Raw genomic sequence first — 27034 nt, 5'->3', positions numbered from 1 at the left:
CAGCACAGTACAGATAACTCTTTGAAAAGAACCTCATGGATGTACACAGTGGAGAGCAGTAAAAAGCAAGGTGGCCAAAATAATGACAGGACAGCTGGCTAACTTCATCTCTTTCTGTGTGTTTTTAAAAACCTTTTTGATGAATAAATATGTTTCTACACTTTATGTATGGACATAGTATACATGTATGTATAAAGTATTTCCAAAATTCTGTCTGCAATTAACGTGACTACGTAAATGCGAGTCTTGCCTTGTTTTTTTAGAAGTACATTTTTTTTAACCCTACTTGCTTTTACACATGAAAGAGAAAAAATACAATTTAGAAAGGATTTAACTTTTATTTATTGTAACAATGAAGCCCATGTATATCATGGCAGTTATTTCTGTACATGTGTATTGTGAATATGTAACAGTATTGATCCCTGTGTGTCTGTCTCATTACATATTTCTGTTCTATAGTGACAGCATATTTTTGCTCTAACATTTTAGTTCCTATCTGAAAATGCAATAACACTTTCCATCAATCCTAATTTTGGGCCTAATCTAAAGTCTGTAACATTGAAATAAGAATCTTTGTGTTGTTTAAGAAACTTCAGACTAGGCTTCTGAAGGCAGAGCGCTCACAGCTCAGAAAAGCTGTGGGATCTAGTAACGATAGTTTATGTAACGAACCTTCAGTAAGGAAAAATGTTTTGACGCCAATAGGTCAGCAGTCTATATTGAAGTAGGTAAGAAAGGAGCCTGAGCTGCTGCGGGGAGTGGGAGGGAGGAAGGGTCCCTCCTGGGTGGGGATGGCAGGCAGGCGTGAGAACAATGCAGGGTGAGTGCAAGGGGACAACAATGGTTGGGGGGGGGCCGGGGTGGGAGGTAAGGAAGCAGGGGGAGCTGGAACAATGCAGCAGGGGGGACATTGCGGCCAGGAGCTGGGAGCCCTGTGTGGGTGTACGCAAGACTGGGAATACGCTTCGCAAACAATGACATTAACAGTGCTGGCAGGGCTACAGCCTCAGGCTGAGAACTGGACCAGAGCAGGAGATATTCCCGAATTTTAAAACAAAAATAATTGCCTTCAAGTGTTAGAAAACCACTAGCCTTGCTGTGCTTTCACTGGAGTCCATGGTAAAATTCCTACTGGCAGAGAAGGGAGCAGGGTCAGCTCCGTGCTCTCCAAATCAATTGCACGTAGTTCTGTTCCTACAGCAACTTTGCACTTAAGCTTGCCTGTTCTATATTTTGAAGGGACTGCACACTTTGAAACGAATCTTACTAGCGGATTTAGAATTAAAATCCAAACCAATTCTGTCTATATGTAGTGGAGTTGAGGAAACGGCTAAGAAAATACAGCTTTTGTCTTAAGAAGGTCAGTGCTGAGCTATTTTATAAATGTTAATTTACTCTTCAGGTTACAGAAATACTATTTGCTGTTAGGTCTGTGTTACTCGGCAGGGAACTAATGCAACATTATAGAAAATCACTCTAAATGGAGATTTTATCTTAACCAACACTCTTTTCTCTGGTCAAGCAATGATGAAATCCATAGCATGGCAACACAGCTGCAAAAGTCAGATGGTTTGGAAGTTGCTAAGGAAATTTAAGTGTAGGAGATGGCTTTAAAAAGTAAAATGTAAATTCCTGAAAAATACTTTTGCACTTTGAGAAGCCAGGGCACTGGAACAGTCACTGGTACAAGCACACAAAACACACCCTTGCTCTCGAAAGTGACCAGGGCCTGGTGATTCAGGCTTGGATCCTAGAGCAAAGTTAAAAATTGATAGCACATGTATATCCCAGGAAATTCAAGCTGCGTGGGCTTATGTGTGGGGACGTAAATAACGGCACTAATTGTTTCAAACTGGAAAACTAACATTCAGATATGTTTTGCAGTTTTTTCTTAATACTTGATATATTTTTGATACAAAGAATCATCATCACGTAGCTTTTCCTGTCTCCAGGCAATAATTTGATAACTCAAACCCTTGGCTTTTTAGCACCTCCTTTCATGTTGTCCATGCAATAATTGGATTGCCCCTTCTGCTATTTGAATCAATGGTCTAAATCATTACAGGTTTTAAAGTGTCTTCTGTAGCAGAAACTTTACTACAGAATATCAAGCTTTTACTCAGAACTTGGGAAGCTATTTTTTCCTCTTCACTATATGTGTGTAATAGCTATTATCATAAACTGAAGTTATACAGCAACAAGAGGAAGTATTTTCAGGTGTGATCTCATTTTGCAAAGGATAGAGTTATTCTAAGTATGTGCTTGTATTTTCCATTGTTTGCAGTAGCCACTAAAAAGTTAGAAAATAAAATGTTTCACCACTTATTCCAGCATTCTTCTGGGCGTGATCCAAAAGTCATGACAGTCAATGGGAGTGCTCAGTTAGCCACTGCTTTTTCTCCTGGTGTTTTAATGAATTTATAAATCGGTGTAATTTTTCCCTTTGTTTCAGTAAAAACACCGTTATGGCTGTACTACTAAGAAAAGTAAGCTGTAAAATCACAGGGTTTATTTAATTTTTTTTTTTCAGGAAAGTATATGTGTGGGTTTGAGGGACTTTTACCAGATATTTTAATCTAGCATATATGGATTACTCCTCAAGTTTCCTCTCCAGGTGCAGAGTCCTTACAGAGTTACTCCTGCTGGAAGGGGGGATTCGACGGTCCCAAAGCAGTGCCGAGCCCTAGACGTGGTGCAGCACACCCCTCCCCACGCCCTGGCCTTTCGGATACTCCTGTTGCAGACATATGACAACGGCAGTAAGGAATTTGGAGGCTCTGTAAACTAATTTCTTCAGCAGCCACACCTTTTAATCAGGGCAGGAAATCTAGAGACTTCCAGATCCATGCAAAAACAAGACAGACGCGCTTGTGCGGAGCCCAGGTCCTGGCTGCAGGACAGTGGGGGGTTTCATGGCTCTCCCTGGTGTGGGGGGCTTTGCTGGGCCCATGGGCACCCCTCGATCTGATCAGGGCCCTCGGCAGTGGCTGCTCTCTCAATCCTGTGCCCCAAAGGGGGGTGGTGGGGAATGGTAAAACTCTGGTCCTCGGTGTAAGGGAGTCATTTTAAATCCATGCTTCCCAGGGGGTTGTGTCTTCCAGAGCAGCATGGTTTTCTGTCAGACGGGGGACCCTCCTCTCCTCTTTCAGGCGCTGGAAGAAGCTGTCCAAGTCTGGCAGCCAGCAGGTTTAGAGAGCCTGTCTCATTTTAACGGCAGCTTCCAACACCTCTTCTTTTGTTCTCCTTTACTGCTGGGGAATTTCCATTGCTTCAGTGTCCCTCCCCTCAGACAACCTGGGAGAAGCCAGTTTCCTTCAGCAGGGCCAACCTCCGCAGCAGCTGCATTGTTTTGCCAGGGCCACGGCAGCCCGTGTCAGCCGCTTGCCCCCATTGTCCGTTGGCGGCTTCCAGCCGCCCTGTGGGATACGTGACACGGTCCCTGTCAGCAAAAGACCGAGCCAATATGAGCTGATGGTTTGAGTTATGTGCAGAGGTCATAAAATAGACCTCAACTGATAACTATATCCTCAGCAGATTCCCCAGCTGCTACATAAAATTTTGAGTTAATGGTGTGTGTCTTAATAATTCTGAGTTTATGGTGGATGAGAAATAAGCCTTCTACTACACCAGGCATATTCTGGATCAATAGACTACAAGCTTCTCAGATTCTCCCACCCCCAGGACTGACCTTTTGGTCAAGACCAGCCTCTGAAGGGTCAGAGGACAAAGAAGAAACTTTGAAAATTCACTTCAGCTTTGTACCTCAAAAGGCCATGCTGCAGATCTGTGGCAAAATGTCTCAACTGAAGTGGTTGAGCCGACGTTTTTTCTAAGATTTCCACGAATTTGGAAGCTTTGTGAACTTTTAATCTCCTCTTTTGTCAAATTTTTTAAAAAGGGGATTTCTATTAGCTATAATTTACATTGCTTCTTCCTCTTCTCTCAGTAAGCATCTTTTCTTACAGTTTTATAGAACAATTTCCTCAGCAGCAAAGCTGACTTCAGAAGTTTCTGGCTGCTATTCCCTATACCATGCTACAGTTCACTACCCACTCAGTTCTGAAAAAATACTCCTGCATGGAGACTGTGTGCATAAGATTGCTGAAATAGTTCATGTTAAAAATCAGACTTGTGTTGGGTTTCATTCTTAAACAATTCAACGTTCAGTACACATGGGGTCATCTTAGGCATGGGTCAGGATAAGCAACATAAGCCAGACTTGCTAGCATAGAATCTATGGGATAACTGGAGACCAGATAGAGCAGAGAGGATTTTCTGGGTCAGTAGTGCGCAGGCAGCTAACTCATTCTTTTGTAAGGAACCAGAGTGGATAAATTGGGGCAGGTAGTTTCTCAAGATTAATGCCATTAAAATGACTGGAATGGACGACAGTAAAACCCAGTCCTGTTCTTTCTGCTAATTATATACATAGTCTGCAAGAATAATCCTAATATGTTATCACTTTGGGCACCAGTGCAATGCTGTGTTCACTGTTGAATGAGGAGATGAGTTTGAACTGGCATGCTTGTTAAAGGAAAAGGCAGTGAGGCTCAAAGTCTCTTTACCATCTACATGTACTGCTCGTTTTGGGAGGGTGTATTGAAATCATATGATTGTGCTATCTTTATTTATCTGACCTATTCCTGCCTTTGAAGTGCCTTTTTCATCTGCATTTTATAATGTACTTGTCTGAAGTCAGTATATTAGAAGGCACTTGTGAAGTAGATTTTATATGAACAATTGATAGTATATTGAAATAATTTTGGATTTAAAGGATTTCAGATTTATGGGAAATTAATTTATAATAAAATGATGTATGACTTTTGTTATTGGGAACATGGTCAGAGACACGAGGTTTTCTTTTCAGGAAAATCTGTAATCCCCTAGAAATACAGTAAATGACAATGTTCTTTTACATGTCAGAGGCTCCATCTGGGGGGCAGGGGGAGAGGGTTGAGTGGCTTGTCCTTCCATGTGGGAAAATGCCACTGCTTACCTAACTATAAATTCAGTACCATATTGATTATCCAGCATGAAACAAATTTAATTCTACACTAGTGAAAGATAGAAAACTTCGGGACCTGTCAAGTGACTGAATGAGGCTCTGCTCTTTTTCTTGTCACAGCTTGTGTTGATTGCAAAGGGAATTGATACCCAGAGATTAAGAGAAAAATATTCTCTTCTTTTGAATTTTAGAGAAAACTCTTTTTGCCATTCTGTCAGTGTTTTTTCTTATTTTTTAAACAGGCTTGGGAGAGCAGGATATTAAAATGCTGACTCTGCTTGCCTCACAAAAATAGCAAAAGCAATAGCCATTTGTCATATTTTCTGTTCAGTCTTCTGATTGATTCTAGTGTAATACCTGCAGACAGCATAACATGAATTGAAAATAGAGAGTTCATGTGATATAATTAATTCTCTGCCTTCCAAGTCCACTGTAAATAAACTACATCAGTTGTTGTTTCTATACCCTTGATTTTATAACTACATCTTTTACCTTTCTGTTACTTTTCAGAAATAAGAGGTGCTCCTTTACCATGTGTCATTTAATTTTCTGAGTGCACGCTGAATTTGTAGAAGACCACAATCAATCTTAACAAGTCAAAATGTTGTCATTCCTTCTGACATTTAAATGTATGTTTTGGTTGAGAAAGTTCACCTGAAAACTACTTCAGCTGCAATAAGGCTTCCTGACATGGAGTGGTCTAGGGTCCCATAAAATTATAGGAGCCTGCCTGTATTGTTTTCAGGTTGTTATTGTTCATAATAAGTTCCTGTTGTTTGAAAGACTGGTTTCTCGCATACTGGTAAGAATAATGTCATGGTATGAGGTGAGGTTGTCTCATTTACTCTGTTAAATTTATTGTGGCACATGCAGATATCACAAGCCCCTTCCTGTTTTACTTTAGAGGCTCTGAGATAATAAATGACTTTCTGAAAAATCTCTGTAACCTGAAGAGTTCAGAAGATGGAAATAAAATTAAATCCACTAGAGAATTTTTGCTTAATCTTAACTTCTGAATATCCAAAATATGTTTACAGGTGAATAGATTTCTAAATATGTGAAATGCCAGAGGTTATTAAGAATGATGATAGTAACAAATCTGCCAACTAATTGGATGGAAGTGATCAGCCATAAATTTTTGGCTCTTTAGAACTGCTGTAGGATATGTTCTGGAGTTGGGAGTATGATGTAGCATAGTGTAGGACGGATCATTGCTATAGGTAAGGAATTAAACTCTATGGTCTGGGTTCAACATCTAGTCCAAGAAGACATAAGCAGCTTATCTTTGGATGATGGAAGGGTATCAGGAGAAAAGTCACTATACACTTGCCATGATACTTGTAGGTTTTCTGAAATATCTATTAATTGAGGGTTGGATTTGTATGGTTGTTATGAAACAGGCCTTGATATGAGTGTAAAAGCAATCTTTTAAAATTCTTTTTTAGGATGCCAGAGACAATGTATCTTTTAAATATAATGAAATATGTATTCATGAAAGTGTGAGCTGACAGTATTATGACAATTTTTATACCAAAAACTCAGTTGATAATTCCATCTCTTCTCAGCACTGTTTATCTTTTCTTGAGCTCCCACCATGAAGAGATCTGGCAAGCTCCCCAGTACAAAATGAGAAAGAAACCATATTCCTCCATTTTCCTTGTTAGTTGTCTTTTCTTATGGTTGGGAAAGGAGCCAGCACAAGGTTAATACTTCTCTTAAGTATCACTCAAATCCTGCTTTGAGGATTTACATAATACATTGGCGTTCTTGGGTTCTATATATAGACATGCATTAGCTAGGGGTACCTCTGGGTGTCTGGAGGGTAGAATCATATTTTTCTTACCTGCAGTGCCTGAGTGCACAGACTGGGGAAAAAGCTCTGGATCTCCTTGCACAAAAGCAAGTTTGTAACATGCTTTTACAGTAAAACATTAAAAAATGTAAAATAAATATTCTTAAATATTCAAAGCTATGGGGAAAATCTCTGTTCTTTTTCACCTAAGTTTCTCTTTACGATGATAAAACCTAAACTTTCTGAAGCTTGAAATGAATTCCAAAAGTCATTTGTGAAATGGCTCTTTTCTGAGATCCCCAGGAAATGTGCACAGTGTGTCGATTAAACAGGTGGTTGTAATGAAGAAACTGATACATTACACACGTGGCTGTTGTGATTACAGTCATGCTCCTGACTATTAAACTAATGTGATGAAGTGACATCGCGCATGAACAACTTAAACCACTATCTTAAGGGATGAAGTGGGAGAAGAAAATGTGTTATAAATTAGCACAGGTTGACCATTCAAAAAGTCAGCGGTCTTCACTGGTTCATCTCTTTGGCTAGTGCTGCCCTCTAGTCTGTGCATGTGCATTTTAAACAGGCAATAAAATAATTCCTTTATAGTCTGAATGGAGACGTGAGTATGAAAGCATCTAACTCACTGTGCAGAGAAACATTTCATTTGACATACTTTTCCAAGTGTGCTGCTGAAAACCAGTGAAATGGTGCATAACACTTGTACTTCTTAAGGTGTTATAGAACATAAAGTAGAATGTTAAATATCCACGTTTTATAGTGAACCTTTCTGCAGTTAGTGAGTGTGGGAGAGGAGAAACTAGTTCCTCTGCAATAGTTTCAAGGTTCTGTTTTTGTTGGGTTTTACCTGAAAAAGGGTTTGAAATAGTTGTTATACACTATTTGACCTCCTAGATGTTATAGTCACCTTCGATCAGGTGACTTCGTAAATTGAAGAGAGAGAATATGTTTGGAAGTTCAACTACTTCTTCAAGGAAAGCAGTCCAGCTATGTCTGCCTTCTTTTCCTTTCTTGTTTTTGTCTTAAACTGTGAATATGTAACTTATGCTAGAAACTTGTATTTAGAGTAAGTGAAAACCCACTTGAGAATATATACTCTTGTTTCCCTTGACTTAATTTTAAGCCATGTTACTTCAGCTAAAGGCTTCTGACTAAATTAGAGAGAAACATAAAAATTCTCACTAATACCTATTTCCTAAATAAATTGCACACAATCACTTCATCCAGGATCATTTTAAACACATTTATTTCTGAAACCAATTGCAATGACTTTGGAGACGAGAGCTTTCTGATACAGTAGTTTTGCACGCTGTCTTGCTAGAGGGCTTTGTCCTGGGCTGGAGGGATGTTCGAACAGGTGTGAGGTTCGTTTTTATGTCCCTTCCATGTTTTGCCAATCTATTGAAATCAGCAGATCAGCGATAAAATGTAATGTGTGCCAAATGTAATAACGGTTTTTAATTTGTAATATGAAAATGTAATTGTAAAGAATTAGAGTAAAAGCACACGTCATATAATTCATCAAACAGCAGCAGTGGTAACTATTTTTTGTCACTAAGTTTTAAAGTAGAAGCAGAGGCCTAGAGAAATGAAAGGCATTGTTAAAACAGATGGCCCATTGAGATGCTTGTTCTTTTTCTCTTACAAAATGAAGATGTTTTTCTCCTGCTGTGCTAGTAAAAATTGCCTGGTCGTTACTGCTCTATTTGTCGGTCTGTGTAGTTTTAGCAAGGAGAAAGAAATGCACAGAATTCTCTCTCTCTGCATCCCTGCTCTGAAGCAGCACTTTAGCTAGGAGGCACTATGAAGACTTTGCAGTTTCAAATAGCTCCTTTCAAATTTCTTTTCAAACGTTTTTCAAACTGTGCAGAATCTAGCTTTGGAGCACCTTCACAGTCTACATGCAGGGAAAGGTAAGGTGACTTGTGGGGTGCACATGCGGTTCTGTGGCTGGGGGATGTGGTGCAGGGACCCAGCTTTCCTCCCAGGGAGTTGGGCCACTCTGAAAGGCTTGGACTTGAGCTTCTGTTCCTTAGTGGGACATTAAAAACTCCCATTTCTGGAGTATTAGGGCCAAGGACGTAACAGATATATCATTGGTATTTCCATTTCTTCCATGCTCTTTATGGAAATTTTTCTGTGACTTTAATACAGTTTTTCAGTATGTATCCTATCAGTACATGACTATTTTATGCATATATACATAGAAAATTTTTTAAAATTATATTTGGTATCAGGTTATGTGACTGAAATATTTCCAAGTATGTACAAATGATCATTTCAGAATTAGCTAAAATAAAAAATGGAAAAAATACTGTCCATTGCTAATTGCACCCTCAGTTTTACTGACTGATGTGTACTCCTTGCAAAGAATAGATGCATGATTATTTGGAAATTTGAAAAGGGCCTTGTTTTTTTGCTATGAGTAAGAAATGTAAAACTACTTTTCAAAGCAGACTAAAAGTGCATTCCACCCCAACCCCCAAATGGCAAGCTGTTCCTTTCAGGATATTACTCAGATTTCTAGAAGCTGTATGTCTGTAATAGTTTTCCTTGCTTGCTAAAAATCTAGTGAGGCCATTACCATTTAAAATACCCTATTATACATTTCAAGATTGGCAATTAACATTTAAAGTGTGTTTGGAGCAGAGAAAACATTATTGTATCTAGACAATGTTCTTTGCATGTATGTTTCCTTCAATACATCTTTATTGGCTTAATTATTCAAAGTGCCAAAAATACTTTTTGAGTGTAGGAATGTCAATCTTTTCCACGTCACACTATCTAACGCAATAGCACGCTGGTGGAAGATGTAACTTAGTAAAAATTACTAGACAGATTTTTTTGCCTTTTTTCTCCTTTGAATAGCTAAAATTATCAGTAAATCCTTTTTGGCATAACTTTTATTTTTTTCAACCAAACATACTTAAATAACCTACAGTATTTCTCAGTTTTTCTTAAGAATCAGTAATTGTCAAGCCTGAATAAATTCAGTAAGGTTAAATATTTTAAAAGTAAAATTACTTTCTTTAATCTTAATGAAGTCATACTCTAAATAGAACATAAGCATCCTGTTGCAAGAATATATCTACAGTGTTTTCATGTATACAGTTGAATGAAAGACAGATATCCTAAATAAGAATCACTCAGCTCTTGTTACCGTATTCATGGTTGGATTCTGTAAAACATGTGGATTTCAGCACCGGCTGTTGGCCTCTGGGCTACTTATTTTAAGCACTAAATGGGAACTGAAGTACTCTGAAAATTTCTTTCTGTTGCCAGCAAACAAAAATTGTGACTAATCAAATCATATAGGTACATATGCGTGGGCAAGTGCAAAACTTTGTAGGTCCAGGAGGAGGACTGTTGATTCTATCTGGCTATTAACTTCAAAAAACTCTTACAACCTTTTCTTCTGAAAAAACATGATCGTGCTCAGCCTCTCTGAGGACAAGTAACTGGCAGTTGTTATGCAGACTATCAGTAAAATGGAGGGGGTATTGCTTCAGACAACACAGAGCACCCTGGGCACATGACCTTGATGAGAGTTTCCTTTGCTACTTTTGATTTTAATAAAATTAGGAGAATTCCTTTCTATTTAATGAATCCATATTATATCCCAAATATCACTGTTGTTCAAAGCATACCTTGCCATTTTATAGTTGTAAGTTCAGCAGTGGCAAAGCTATTGCTAAGTATAAAAAAGGAAGTGCAGACTCTCAGACTGTAATAACACTATGGCATGTGACATGTTTTTACAAGGAATCATTTCAGAAATCAATGATGTCATGTTCATGCCTTCCAGCAACGGGAAACTGGCCTATTAAATTGAGATGGAATAATGTATGATTTTTTTTTATTATTTTACAGCGCAATGGTGTAAGGAAAGTATACACTATATATGTGCATCATATATTTTATATGCTTTTGTTTTATTTTAAATTATATTCACTATTAACACATATGGATGCTGAGATCCTAAAAAGTTTGTAGGCATAAAAGTAACTTTTTTTCAGTAAGGTAACCTATAGTGGTTACAGAAATAAAAATAAAACAAGTTTTTTACCCAAAACTGTCTTTCAATTTAATATACTTTTGATTGGAAATTACCTTCTGTTCAAACAGAGAAATAAAATAGATAAATAAAAAAAGGACCTGTTCCTGAGTTGTTTGTTGCCTAGAAGTGATGTGAGGCAGGAATGAGCAAACCTTTCAAAGCCAACTCTCAAGTCTTTCCCACTGTTTGCGGCTTTGCTGTTTTCCTGATCTCTCTTATCCACTCATTTTAACAAGAAATGTTGTTTTTTTTCTAATTGTAGATTTTGTATTAGTACCGAAATATATATTTTATTTGTTGATTTAAAGTTGAAAAATAAATCTAAAAGTATTATGGAGAAATGCAGAGTTAAGTATGTAAGCTTGTTATATCATTACCAGCTTCCCTTGTACCATATGGTTAAAATGAATCATGAATTTGCAGCATTCCTATGGGGCAATGGCAGTGTGCAAAGTGCCCACAGTACACATATAAAATAAACTCATACTAAATGATAGAATTTTAAGAATCCATAATAATATTTTTTGGTATTTTGTCTTTATTATATGGGTATGATTTTTAAGTTAATCTTTCTTCTAAGAGCACTTCACCAAGCAGAGGTTAAGTTGGAAAGCATGAAGCTGTTTCAAAGAAATAACAAAGGAGAAGTGAATGCAACCTCAGCTAAAAAACAGACTTCAGAAACCTCATTGCATAATTTGATTTTTTTATTTCTTGTCCAAAGCATTTTGCTAGGCAAATTCAGATTGGATACCAGGATGGTGATTTGGAAAATTTAAAATTGGTAGTAGCTTTCAATAACTGAATAGTAAGAAAACTAAACTCATAATTAGATAGATTCAGAAATTATTGACTTTTTCCTTTGCTAAATATGTACCTTTGATAATAACATTTGAATCTCTCTATCACAGTTAAACTGCAAAGTGTTTTGCAGAGGAGGTGAGTTTCATTATGCCCCTCTGTAAAATAGGAGAAGGAGGAACAAGCAGATGAAGAGACTTTCCTAGAACAGTGGCAGAACGAGGGGGTGAGCTCCTCAGTCTGGTGCCTCCAGTCCAAAGACAGTGCTTCCGTTACAACAATTCTGCAAGTGAAGTGATTTGGTTTCTCCTATTATTTTTTTTTAAAGTGAATTGGTACTCACATTCCCTGTTCTGTGACTATCCCAAATCCAAAGTTTAATTGGCATAAGTTTGCTATATATTCACAAATCAATCTGTATTCTTACTTGTGATTTGAATGGTTTCTTCTGGATGTATGTAACATTTAAAATTTAAAAAAAAAAAAAAAAAAAGCCTGTTTAAAGATGCAGGATATTTTGCATGCATTGCAGATATGACTGTGTAATAAATACAATTGCATATGTATGCTCCCTGTGGCTACAGAAGTACATATTCACAGAATAAAAACCACAGTCAAAGGAATCCAGACTGCTTATTTTTATACTTACTGATATCCCAGGGAAGAAGGTAAAAAGCAGTTTATAAAACCTGGACAAAAGAAGGATGTAACTTTTTTTTTGTATTCCCTTGGGCAGTATCTCAGCTGAAATAACTGACAGTTTTTGGACTTACTGAAGGAAATGATGAGTGAAGATAAATATCCAGATGTTTGCTGGCCAGATGTCTAAGGTTACATTTGGAAGGCGTGAATGCTCTACCTGTGTCTTCTGAGAAGGAAGCTGTAAATAGTAAACATGCTAAATTTTTTTTTCTATGATTAGGGGGGAAAAAAGGGTTTTCAAAGTAAAACTGTTTTCCCTTCAGTTTAGTGTCTTAACAGATGCAGGTTGCACATGCAAATTTTTACAGCATACAAGTGGGATTTTTTTAATGGCAATTATGTCTGTGTGGCTAATTTAACACCCTTTGTACATTGCTTTTAATTTAAGGGAGATGCAGCTTATAGAACTGTCTTAATTTTCCAGCAGTAGGAAATAGGTGTGTCAACTCTCTGAAAGTTTCCTATTTTCTATTCTCATGTTTCAAGCTGCTTATTTACGACAACAAAAAATTTAAACCTTGACTTTTTCCCCTCCTTCCCCCGCCTACGCTAAGTCTCTCCCTTTCCCACCTAACATACAGATCTGCTTCTTTTCAAACAAATTGTTGGAAGCGGCTGCCTGCTCATACAGCAGCACAGCTCATCTCAGCTTGTGCTCTCAAACTTGGGAATAGGAAAGAAAACTCTTGTTAAAGTCAAGTAAATAACTTAGCTGCTAGGCAGTAGGAAAAATATTGCATTTGATTGTGTATTATTCCCATATGGGTGAGATATATTTAAAATTGAGAAGGAAACCACCTCCCTTAAAACTTAAAGGGACAGATTTTCAAAAATTGGCAGCCAATTTTCACCTATAATTATACTTAATGTGGAAGGGATTTTCCTCTGCTGATGAGGGATAAGAGGGTCTTGCCACCAGACTAGCAGTGAGGCAGAGGAGGCCCCTTCCAGCATGTAGATGTTGTTACTGGCCAGATCTTTCTTTCCTTCCTCGGGCTAAAGATCTCCCATCACCTGCAGGGTCCTGGAGAGGCGGGTGAAAGCTGGAGCCTGCCACAGTGCATGGGAGGTGATGAACTCATTTATGTGAACTCCCCAGTCCTTTAGGAGCTCCAAACCAAGCATGTCAAGAGTGAAACTTTTTTTTTTTTTTTTAAAAAAAACCACCAAAACAACAACCCTCCAACTTTTTAATGGGGTTATCCTTCTCCTGGGCAGGCAATGTTGCAGTGTGTTCCAGCACTGCAAACTCCCTTAAATGGCCTGGCTTGTAATTTTAAATAGAAACAGCCTTGAAGGGTTTTTTGTTTATTGTGCTCCTGTAAACTTGGTTTTGTGTTCCCATTCTGCTAGTGTGTAAACATTCGAAAACATAATAACCATATAATTACAGAAGTCCAGTCTTTTCTTCCTTAGAAAAATAAAGAGCTTCCAGAAATCCTTGTCTGAAAGACAAGCTGTTCAACCCCAAATTTCTTCAATGACTTACTAATTTATTCCCAGTCATGTATGAGAACAAATAGGCTTTTGATATGATGTGAAGATTGGCCATTGCAAGCATGTAGAAATAGCTTATTTCAATTTCAGTGTAATCCTCAAAACATTGCTTGGAATTGTCATGTGCTCAGGATAAGGGAAGATGTTAAAAGGTGCAAAGACAGTGTGGAGGTATCACCAGATGCAGTGCTTGCTGTCATGAGTCTTTGAATGTAGAGAGGGAAGGGGAGCAGTTCGGAAGAGAAAACAAGACAGAGGGATAGAGAGTGACCACAAAGAAGTGATTATAGAAGTAGGTAATCCTATAGAAGGTAATCCTATACCTATAGAAGTAGGTAATGCAGTTCATCCCTGCTCCCATGAGGAGTGAATAAATTGCCAGGCCCTGGGAGTAACCACATGACACTTAGAAGCTGCCCTGGGTCCATCACTGTGGTTATGGTGGGCACTGCAACCCCCTGGGAAGGCAGGGCTTCTGGACCGTGCCTACCACCTTCCCTTCCCACTCATGGCTGCTGTTTCCTCATGTAGGTGGGGGGACAGGAGAGCAGAGTTACAAAACGTAATTCAGATTTGCTAGTCAAACTAGTAATTTTTCAAGCATGTCGTGGTGGCTTATCTGCATGTGTTGCCAGTGTTGCTAGGTCTTGCAATATTATCACCCATCTCAAGAACTTGCGGCATTGGTTTTGAAATAATTCTGAGATTATTTTTCTTTGGCTTTGATCTTTGCAGCTGTAGGACTTTTTTTTTTTTTTTTTTCTTGCATCTTGGAGGAGTGAAATAATTTTTATAGGAGTAGAAAAGATCTAGACTGCAGCAGTTGAAGCACTCGGAGAAATTTTAGATATCCCAGTAACTGTATAGAGGACGACGACTGGGGCAGGCAAAGTGGGGTACATTCAGATAGGAAGATGCTGTGGATTTGCCTGTGTGAGCGGAATATGGAAGCACCACTGGATGCAGGGGAGAGAGTGTGGGGAGGGCTGTATGGAGCACAGGAATGGGAAGGAAAACAGTAGGCATTGGGTTGGTATGGAGGAATGTATGCGGAGTCAGGACAAGTTTAGAGGAGTGGTCTGAGGCTAAGGGAGGAAATTGATGATGGATAGATTTATGGCTACTACATGACAAAGCTGAGGGTAAAGCCCTGCGCTAGAGAAGCCTGCAGAAGTTTTGCTGTTAACTACAAAATGAGAGTTTGACCAAAAATAAAGGGAAATTCTCTTTTTATATCAGGCACTAAGAAAACCTGTATTTTTGTATACAGCTAAAATGAAATTTTGTCATACGTTTTGGGCAGCCCTCTTTACTCTGCTTAAGTCACTTCCCAGTTAGTTATGCTTCAAAAGCTTATGATTGTCAAGCAAATATAATGATATTTCAATGCGTAGAACTAGCAATAGTAGATTTTAGTGGATAAGTTGGGTAAAATTGTCCTCTGTTACAAAGTAAAAGGCAATGGCAAGTGCTAGAAGACTATATTTTTATGCATATTTTGTATATTTTTTCACCTTTTTTATCTCTTTAGAGATATCTAAGATTTTTCATATGCTTATAATAAAACACTGTATTAATATTTTTTAGTTACATAAAGATTTATATCTATTAGTCAAGTAATACAAGCATCCCTTGAGAGGTGCACTACCGAGTGTTAATATAATTGCTGAAAAGTTTCACACATTTTTTTTAGTTGGGAATAATATCCAGTATGTAGTGTCTTTTGTGTGAGGCGATAGCACAACATTTTACACATTAATCAAAATAATTCACAGAGCTTACTTCATCTTCCACTCCAGTAGGATATGGTTACTACATAAATAACTTTAGGACAGGAAGTAAGAATAATACTGTAATTAACTGAAATTGCAGGGGAATTTAGGTAGTCAGAATGTAATTATGCAAGGCAGAACTCAGTCAGGAAACAGGATTAACTTTCCTGTTCTTTTGAAAAATGCCAGATGATTGCTAATATTTATAAATGGTTTTTACACGTCAACTGAATGGTGATGCCTGTGACAGAGGAGCTGCCTTTAAAATTATGCTAAGCAGTTGGTTCCTCTCTGACTCAGTGATAAAGATGCTTCCTCCAGAAGCAGCTGTTAAATTTCCTTTTTGCAAGATAGATTTCCTTAACGGTGTCACATCCAAACATTGTCTCAATCTTTATTAGTTTGTCGGCACTAATTTGATTGCAGTATACCCAAAGTAAAGTCAAATTGAAAATGACTGAATAAAACTGGTTTATTTTAGAAAAAAAACCCCAAAATTGTGTATTCCGTGTTATGTTAGACAGTGACACAGGAAAGTTCAGCACGGCAGATACCAGCTCAATAGCAAAAGGCACAGTTATCTCTTAACTTTCGAAGGATTACGAGACCCCTCCTAACTTTAGTAGAAATTGTTTATATAACCTGCATCACTGTTGAAAGTGTTTGTCATGTGGTTCATAAGTAGCACAATAGAAGTTAAGTCAGAATTAAACTGTGCCGGAAGAAGTATGAAACAGGAGTAGCTACTAAATACTGTCAATTAAAATCCAAATGCAGGGAATATCTAGTTCAGGAAGAAATTCACCGTATCCGTGATTTGCTCTAGACAGAGCTTTGGAATGCTAATTGAAACCAAAGTATTGCAGACCCCAAGTCTGATGCAGGTGAATGCTGTATAGGCAGCAGCTTTGAACGCTAAATATTAACAAGGTCAAGTGAGCCACAGTGTAGTCCTGCTGTACACTATCCATTCCCATACATGAGCCACAGCAATTTTAATTGTGAACCTCCAGGCAAATAATGAATTTCATCTTTCATTATTTTATTTATTTGTCATTTATTTTTTAAAATTGTGTTTGCAGTACTCTTAAGGATTTTAAAATTAAATCATTGATTACTGTATTAAAATTTGAAACAGGTTACAGTTGTTAGCTATTTTGAGTTTGGTATTTATTTTAAAGTAAAAAATCAGTTTTTCTTCTAAATTTCTTTTGTATCCATAACTGATTAATTCTGTGAATTCTCTATAATGTACTAGGTTGATTTACTATATTTACAATATGGTAAACTATTAAATATGTTATTTTGTAAAAGACAACATGATGTTATTCTGCTTACAATTTACTGTAAAATATAATATTGTAATCTGACACTTCAAGAATATTATTCTCAGTGCAAACTAAAATTGTTAATCACTCACCTAATTTTACTGGATTGACTGAGTTAGTCTACAGGGTAAAATCACAATAAATCCTCGGCCTTCTTAATGATCCTGAGAGATTTTATCCACTTTTGACATGTATCTTTGTATGGAAATAAGATTTCAGGAAGCAGTATTGTTAATATTAGATGCCTAAGTGTCAGTCTTTTTGATCAGATAGCATCCCAAACTGAGGGGCTGAGGGTGGGACAGTTCTGTATCTTGCTTTAAGGAAAGATAACCAAAAGCTTTCTTCTGCCTTTTTGACTTCCCATAGTGGTGAGCAGATCAACAGAGAGATACAAAACATTAATCCTTCATACTCACTAAAGTATGTCTGACATCATGAGCACAATTCAGTGGTATTTCTTAGAGAAAGACTTGCCAAGATTGTAAAGAAAATGTTTTTGCAGGGAGCCTTACTTTGTCATGACATTTATGTGAGGACACAATTCGCCGTGAACCTTTTAGTCTTCCTCTTCCTTCAGAGAATAATGAAAGGAGCCTATTCATACAGGTCTCTTGGCATTTTTGTGGAAAAATAATAGTTCAACTGCACAGGCCCACTCCTCATCTGAAATATGAGTAAGCCCTGGAGCCACAGCAATCTGTGCCCACTGCATATTTCTACCAGGATGCTGGACTGTTGCCATTGTTAATAATGTTGAACCTAAAACCAGCATCCACAAATGAAAGAAACAGATAAAAATACTTATAAAATATCAATGCTTGTAGTATAAACATACCAAAGATTATGTTAGAAAAAATATGTAACGTAACTGTTTAGTATTACATTAGTTTTTAAAATATGTACACTTAGAAATGGCCTTTGCTCATTTTGTAGTTGGGGAATATTCCTTTGGGAGCAATGGCAGGATGTTTTCTGTTAACCTCATTTTTTTCTTTAACTACAAAAGGAAAACCTTTTCTAGCCAATTTTATTTTTTTTTCTCCTTGTAACTAGGTAATAAACTTGTATCTAAAAAAACACTTGCTAGAAAGCGCTGTTATCTGTTTAAAATTTACGGAAACACTGTAGTTTAATGGTACAATAACTAATGCTCAATTATAGAGGAATTCCTCTGGAAGAAGTCATTACTGCAAGTGCCAAATAAATGTGGTGGTGTGACATGGATAGTAAAATTTCATAACAATAGTAATCTGAGGGGTATGTTTTCAGTGCAGATTGTGTTGACAGTACTACAGCTGGCCTGGCCAAGTTCGATTCGGTGTGTATGTGAGGTATAATGCTACTGAACTATTGAGGATTGAACAGGGTGACTCACTGTACATAAAGTGAAGACTCATGAAGTTATAATCCTGAATAAGTGCATGAAAAAGAAGAATGGTGTTGTGGTTGTGGAGTTCTCGAAAACCTGAGTCCCTTCTCAGGTTGGTACCCCTAACTGCAGTGTTGAAACCCAAATGTGTGACAATCAAAATAAAGCAAAACATTCTGTAATGCCCTATAAAAAGAAAAATATTCAAAAACTGAAGGGGAGAGACAAACAAGGAGAACCCTTTTCAAAATTGGAATACTATCGTATAGAATGAATTTAAAAACTGAATCACCACAGGCGGTCTCCAGGTATAATATAAAGGAGAAGAGTTGCAACTTTCTGCTACTGTGAGTTGCAGGACTGCTGCTGTGGCTAGTATTGGAATTAGCAGGGAAAAAGGTAAAATATTTAGATTCTAAATGCCCTCAGCCTGCATGTCTTTGTGGTATTCTGTTTATTAATGCTGGTTTTTCCCCCCAAAGATTCTTAAGTCTTAGAAAGTGAATCCTATTGTTCTCAGATAAGGTGCCTATGTTTAAGTGCTTATATTTTTGTGAATGCATGAAACAGAACAAAGTATTACTCTATTTATTCTTTTAGATAAATTAAAAAGACTCTCTATTGTTGAAAGTTCTAAATACACACCTGGAACAAAGTTTAATGCTCCTAATTTATTACTTGTTAATATATTTGCTTTTAAGAGTTAAGAAAAAATATTATATACCTCTATTACTGTTGTGATTTAATCTTTTTTCATAGCATCTGGTAAAAATGCACAGCTGACTTCTTAAAGAAGTCCATTCCTTATTTATATTCTGGAAATATGATAAAGAACTGATGTTTTCTTACAATTTCAGATTTCCAATTAAATGAGAGTCCTGGCAATTGAAGACATATTTTTTAATGAAATAAGATTAATTGCTTTTAGGACTGTAAGGGGGTTTTTTAGATGAGAGCATTTTCATTGTTTTCATTTAATAAGTGAATCAGAAACTTTAATTTTCTAGTTGACTGAAGCGATGTGTAAAGGTTTTATATGTGCATGATTTGCAACAGTATAAATTCCATACAGGGTGCACAAGATAAGTTTATTTTTTATCTTTAAGAAGCTGAAGAAATAAAAGACTGGGGAATTCATTTAACACTTTTTTAGTGAATATAGATGACATAAGAAGCATAAATAAAAATAGTGTCTCAGAAGTCACTCATCATTTGGTTGCTGGAAACATTAATTTAATAGTACAGCACAGGGAGTAATTACTACAGCAAATTATTATTTTGCAGTGTCTTGAATATGATGATGACACTGGCATTTTTAAAGAATCTGTAGAATTCAAATTTTGTTTAACATACAATTTATATAATATTCAGTCATATATTAATTTTAAATAATAAGTAATCACTCTATAGCAATACAGTAACAAGTACCAAAACCTAGTTTTTAAAATTCTAGGTATCAAAATCAATTATCAAGGTATGTAAGTCTATGGAAATAGCATCATTTTGAGAGGTGACTTCACAAAGCTGATATTTAAACATTTCTATTCTAGCTGAGAGTATGTGTGTGTGTGTGTTGGCAAGGATTGCAGTTCATGTCTATTTGAGAGCCTGGTACGTTAGGGCCATAGTAGAGTAACTCTTCACTGGCTCTATGGATAAAGTGAATAAAGTTTTCATTGTTCAGAGTTCCCATCATTTGGGAAGATTAGGTGACCTAAGGAAAAAGTACAAACATAGTTTACCTTGTGGTGGAGAAGGAAACAGTCATGACAAAGAAATGGATGAATTTCTTAAGAATAGTTTGCCTTACTTATTTGGGCAAGAGACTGTGAACTGTTGCAAGGTAAGGACTGGGGGCAGGTGCTGCTGTTGCCTGAGAAATTAGGGGATTGTTTGAGTTGGAGCGTCCCTTACATGTGGAAAAGGTCAACGGAAATGTTACTGGGGATGTGCTGAGGCTCTAGAACTTCCCTGCTGGCTTAGGAGGGAGAGCCTTTCCCTTACTGCACTGTGACTTGTAATGTACTTTACATCCAGCCGTAGTGGAGGAAGTATGGAAAAGTCATCTTTGCAAGAAGAAATGTTTTTGAACCTGTGCACACTTAATGGATGGCTATTTTTATATGTCCATGACATTATAAATATATGTGGTATTTTCTGTTTTAAAATGTTTACTTGAGACAAATGAAAAACTTTATACACTATGAGGGGTGAGGCTGCTAGCGTAAGAAGATGTATTGCTTCTTATAAATACATCTTTGTAATTGAATCATGCAACTGTTGAATGACAAACAACTTCTGATAGTCAATGTCCTGGAAACTTGAGAGCATCCCTGTGATTTTCTTTGTATCTGACTTCTTCAACTGTTACTAAATTATACAGCTGTTGAGTTGTACATGTAAAAATATAACCATAAATAATGCCTAAAGATGCTAGTAGATAATATTCTTGCCATAGTTTTTAATGCTGTGTTGAATACATTTTTAACTGTATTTAATTATAAAATATGAAACATTTTAAAAAATTCTATTGGTGATATCCTCAGTATGGAAATCTCTAGAACGAGAACCAAAGCTTTCCATTTGCCGGTCCAAAATGAATTGTCAGTTATATTTTCAGGTCATATCTTGGACAGTCACAGACTTCTGAATCACTAGGCTCTACTTTTTGGTGTGAGAACATGTAAGGTGAGACAAATTAACTGCTGCTCATGGGGACATCCTTAATCTAACTGGTTTATTTCTGATAGCCATGGAAAAAAACAGAGTTCATTGAAGCTCTAAGGCTATTCCAACAAAGCAGGATTCGGTTGTGTTACATTTTGCTGCCTTAGTTTGTGGTAGGCAAAAGAACTAGTTCAAGGTTAGCTTGGGTAATTCTACCCAACCTGTAGTCACCTGGGAAAGTCTTCACATTTGGTGGCTTTTAACTCATGTTGCTTTAAGCAGGAGTTACTGCTAGTCTAAGGACACACACAATGTATGCATGCTCTGAAAGAATATTGTGCTGGCTGGTGTTTTGCTGCCTATGGAAGAGCTTAATTGCGAATTAGAAGAACATACCTTAAAGCAACTTTCAAACTCTGTGTTGTGTAGAATGATGATTAAGTTTTGGGGAATGGTTTTAATTAATGATGGCAGATACCTTTACAAAGAGAATATTAGCAAATATGTAAGCATGATTCAAAAATTTTATATTTTTGTAAAACCATTTTTGTATGTGTGAAATGGCTGAAAAGAGAGAAAAATATAGTTTTGTACAGCATGAATGTTATTTTACTCTGCCACATTCTGACTCAATAGCAACATGTGCATATATTTTTGAATGAAAGATTTTTCCAGTTGCTCAGTGTTCAGGATGAATTTATTATGAAATATTTAAGTGACATTAATGTTCTCTTTGAGCAAAATAACAGCTTTTGTGGGGTGTCAATGTTCATTCAACTCGTTTCCTTACTGGTAAAATTGTCCATCATGTGAAGGATTTGTTTCATTGATCTACTCTCCTACTGGGAAAAAAAAAAAAAAAGCAGAAAATTCTAGTTTAAGACAGGTTAACCCCCACTTCTATACACAGTAAATGGACATGGCAGGAGCAAAACCTTCATTCCCTCTATCTGTCTTATTAGACCTTGGAAGTGGTAGTCTTTAATTTAATGAAGGCCCTGTCCTGCAGCTGGATTTGTGAAGGGAAATGCTCCCACACAGAGCTGATTGAAACTAATGCATCTTTTATGTGAACATGTTATACCTATCTAGACCTTATGGTACTTGATACAGTGAATGCAATCTATTAGTCATCAGTATTTTATAAAAGTGAACAATTTGGCCTGTGATGTCTCAATAACCTGTCATATTACAAGCTTCTATTTATCATTTAAATAATTTGAATTGTATAGTGCTCGTGGCTTCTTTTATGTTGTTGATTTCTATGTTCACTTTAAAACTTGATTTAAATTCCGTATGCCTTTTTCAGTACATTACCCATAAATGCTTCTTGCACATTGTTCAGTTTATAGCAGAGAATATTACTTTTTTATTGGTAATTGCACAGCAGATTATTATGTGGTGAAAAAAAATCCATTCTTTTCCTAAGGCATAAAACCAAGTTCCTGTCTGTTTTGCGGATGTTAAAAATCCCTTGACACTCAAAGAAGAAGAGTGGGAGTATTAACTCTCAGGAACCCTTGGCTGAGTATCCATGAAAAGAGTCTTTCTCCTCCCAGCACAGGGGACTAAGTTCTTAGGAATGCTTACTGTGAAAGAAACACTTTATGTAATCTTAATAAATAAAATAAATTTAGGAGCATTTTCTTAAGCAGGAGGGGAGGAATGGGAACAAGTTCAACTTTTTATGTTATTAAGAAATATACAGAGTAGGACAGATTATCTGAGGATTTGTCCAGGCTTCTAAGCATGAACTGCTTTGGGGAAAATGACTGTAAAAATAATTTTCCCTACCTATTTTTAATGTTTGATAACTTCAGTGGAAAAAAACCCATCATTTTTCTCTTTCTTCCAAAAGATAAATGCAATAAATAGCCAAACCACTTGCACTGTAAAGGTCATAGGGGCCTACTCTTAACATGGTAGCAAAGAATCTCTTAAATATTAGAAATGACAGGAGTTTTTCAGTCAGAGTGACCACTCTACATACTCAAATAATATTCGTGACTGGCACATAAAAATAAAAGGACTTGCACTGTAATTTGATATAATGAGAGCCTCTGTAATGCTTTTATTAGTTTGCCTTGCAAACTTTGTACTGATTTTGCAGATTTGCAAACTTTTCCGAATATGTAAAGGTATAAGCCCACCAGCTAAAAGCCTTTAGGAACCCGGACCAGTTCTTGGAGGTGGGGGTCATCTGGGCTGACACAGGTCTGGTGAGGCTACTGTGCCTGGGGGAATTGCTGGCTGTCCTCACTAGAGCCCAGGGCTTTGTGTGCGCCGGTTGTTAAGACAAACAGGGAAAGCGAGTGCCAAGAGAGACCGCCCTGCAGAGCTGTGGATAGATGTTATTATTTTTAAGAAGCAGCCCTCTGGTGATATAACAGGGCTGACCCTGTTAGCGGAGGCTTCATAAATCTTTCTCAAGTGAAAGTTCCTGGCCGTGCAGGTTGGAGGGCAGACAAAAGAATCAAAAGAGCCAGGATGTGAAGTGTCTGTACTGTACATGTGAGGGCTGCCTATGGGACTCTGCAATAATACAACAATAGCCAAGATTGCAAGGCACAGCTTCAGTTCACTGCCTGCTTTCAACTGCTTCTAATAACAGTTTTAATTTTAGATTCCTCACTGCCTTCTGCATAAAATCTTAAAACCGTAATGATTCTTTACCAGAAAGAAAAAAGAAAAAAAAAATTTAATACTATTGAAACCTCTGCTTAGAAAACACTCTGTTAACAATATAGTAACAGTTAAAGATGGTGATTAGAATAGAAAATTTAAAAACATAAAGTGGCTAGAATATAAATATATTTGATTCACTTTGACTTTCCAATATTTGCCATGCTGTGATGAAAAGAACTTTATATAATGTATTATCTGTCAACCTACAGGAGATCTTTTTGTCTTGTTATCATCTGCTAATCATTTGAGTTAGATGCTTTGCAGTACAGGACCTTCTCAAAGCTGTTTGAAGACGCCTCCTTGGAGCATACTGGTGACATGCCAGTCCCACAGTTCAGAATGAAGCTGAGAAACATTCTTTGTGGTTAATACTTGCACCTGTTCAAACATGATATATGTATATGGAATATACATAGCCTCTCATACTCCATCAGTACTGAAGCCGCAGGCTTTGGTGTTTGCCAGCTGTGTACTGGTGACCCTGCAAATGGAATAGACACTTTTCAGGTCCAAAAATCACAAGACTTCTGCCATTTGAGCTAACTGGGTTTACAGTAGCAGTTAGGTGGTTTTGTATTGCAGCAGGTATTAGAGATGACATAATCCCTAATTCTTGGATGTACCTGAAACTTTTCTTTTATCCCTCTGTGCAGTTGTGCATTAACAGTTGGAAATTAGTTGTATTACCCTGGAATCCATATTTCTTGCGCAAGAAGAAAGGGAAGGGCAGAGAAGTGGAAGTACAATATTTAGACAAGTATGCAGGGCCAGCTTTAAGGCCATTTGAATAGAATAGAGAGACTCAGGTTTTTCTACTTGGAGCTGGGACAGGAGCAGAATGTATGTTGGTAGAGTTTATGTGCTGTAGTATTTCTAGGGTAAGTTTTCCTTTCTTTATTTGCTATTTTAACATTTCAGCATACCATCATTCCCCCAAGTGGAAAATTTACATGAGGTGAAAAATAATGAAAACAAATGAGCAAGTCTTGATTGGCTTTGCAATTTACGTAAAATGTTGGCAAGAGCTTTGATTAAGAGTTTAAATTCACACAGGCTTAATCAAAAAGAAATTAAAATCCTATAAAAAGGCTGCTCAGGATTCCCATGCAGAAACCAGAATTGTCAGCAAGAGCTAATTTTGTGTGTTTATATCAAGACTGGGAGAAAGGAATGGAAAACAGAGGGTAATGGGCAGTTGAAGTGTAATTAATACATGTACCTCAGTACTCCCAGAAAATGTGATGTTATACATGCTGTAGAGCTGCGAGCTTGGGGCAATATTATCCGGTGGAAGACCCATCCTGATCAGGTTGACAGGGAAAGGTACCTTATGGGTGTAGCCTCATGGCATGAGCTGGGAATGAATGAGGACAACCCTAACAGCTGATAATGGGTGGACTTTTTTCCTTCACAGTAAATCTGTTCAGGCTTTATCTCCTTATGTTATAACCTATGCTCTTTTGCTCAGTAGTACAGGGAATTCTTACTGTACATGTTGGAAATTTTTAGGCAACACATGATACCTAAACAAAATCAGACTGTTACTTTCCATATGACTGAGTTATTATTCACATTATCCATCATCAGAAATGCAAGTGGTACATTGCAGTGCATTTTAATTACATACGAGGAAAGTCATGGAAAAGTAGTCCAATCAAGTTCAGAATGGAAAGAAAAAACGGAAAAAAAGGCAAAATTTGAAAAGAGTTAATGCTGATTTGACAGAAAGATTCTCGCATTAAAGATTTAGCCAGTCACATTCTTTTACGCAATATTTTACAGCTTAGCAGACTGGAGAAATGTGATTTTTGACATGAAAGATAGCATATCAGGAAAAGAACATTATTTCACAAGTGAAGATTGAATTATTTATGATAGCAATTGGTATTTTATTATTGTGGTCTGAGCCACCTATTTTATAGCAAATCTCACTGAAAAGAATTTGGCCCAGTAATTCTCATTGTAGATACCCTGACACTCCTGTGCTTTCCAGTCTTTACCAAATGAAAAAAATCTACTGTTTTCAGTGTGTGGATTTATGTAGGTCAGTAAGACACAAAATGAGCAAGGTCTGTATCCTTGGTAACTAATGTTCACCAAAACTTTTGAACTTATGGAATTTTTGAATGGAACATAAACCCCAATAATTTGACTAGGAGCATGTTATTACTGGGACAACTAATCATTTCCCTTTTGAGGGTGTAAGCCTTTAATGTGTTTGAAGCTATTTTATATTTTTGGCAGGTATTTCACAATTGAAATTAAATTCAGAATATGCTAAATGTATGATCCCACTGGACTCTGGGCAGATAATAGCTTGTAGCAAATAGGAGAAAGTCAAGGTCCTACGTATTGGCATGTGTGTTGCTGCCATACTAGGAGATCTTTATTTTAGCCAGCTACAGACCTTTTGTATTATGGGGAGAGTAATCAATAAATTGTGTGCTAGTAACCACTGTTCCATGTATCACATCATATTTCTGTATTTCAATAACCAGCAAGGGTAGAGGGTCCCCATGGTTTATTATAATGAACTGTACCTGTTCACTTCTCAAAGCCAGGTTAGGAAGAGTTGTTTTCCAATTCATAGTAATTACAACAACAAAAAATCACTTCCTTCTGCCGAAGGGGAACAAAGCAAGGCATTGAACAGAAACCTCTGTTTACCCAACATTCTCACTCCCCAGTGTCTGTGGCCTTACTAAGGAATTGCAAGTTGTGCAAAATAAACAAACTGCATTCCTTGTAAGAGTCATGAGTAATCTGCTCAGATGATAGTTATAGTCCCATGAAAAAAGTCAAAGGTGCTTTTGACAATAACAGTTTAGATGCTTTGACATTGGGGCCAGAAATATCTAGACTGACTTAACAGGAAACCATTTTTATATAAAGTTCTGGGGTTTGGTTTGGTTTTTTAGTTAAAAAGGGGATTCAATGTACAGGACCCCAATTTATATTGTAGGCTGTAGATACCAGACATGAATGCATATACTGTGTGTGTGATTCTGCAGAACACATTGACTCTTTAAATCCTGCAAAAAACGGTCGTGACCCATCATCAGCTTTCAAGGACACATTCATTCAGTAAGTGTTCAGAAAATATCAGATATGTCAAGTCTCACTTTGGCAACTAGTTTCTTGGAGATGCTCAATACTTAATTTATGACTAAAGCAATGAGGGTAGAAGGAGAAACCCTAACAAATTCAGAATAAAATGGCATTTGATATGCTTTCTATCTAACCTTTAGGTAGTCAGTATAAAGTCTTGAATGAAGAAAGAGACCATCTTGAGTTAATCAGAGTAATTGCTGGAGATTTAAATACTGTTGCACACA

The 27034-nt window shown here is 37.1% G+C and overlaps 1 protein-coding gene across 1 annotated transcript in view; it reads left to right on the top strand.

Moving 5' to 3' along the window:
• The window catches only part of AGMO (alkylglycerol monooxygenase), a 194349-nt gene that overhangs the window by 20258 nt on the left and 147057 nt on the right, over positions 1 to 27034 (top strand). The gene's annotated exons all lie outside the window — the stretch shown is intronic.

The sequence above is a fragment of the Athene noctua genome, chromosome 2 (genome assembly GCF_965140245.1).
Source record: "Athene noctua chromosome 2, bAthNoc1.hap1.1, whole genome shotgun sequence".
In the NCBI taxonomy this organism is placed as follows: domain Eukaryota; kingdom Metazoa; phylum Chordata; class Aves; order Strigiformes; family Strigidae; genus Athene; species Athene noctua.
Note: the sequence above shows the minus strand (reverse complement) of the source record. Positions and strands in the feature narration are given on the sequence as shown.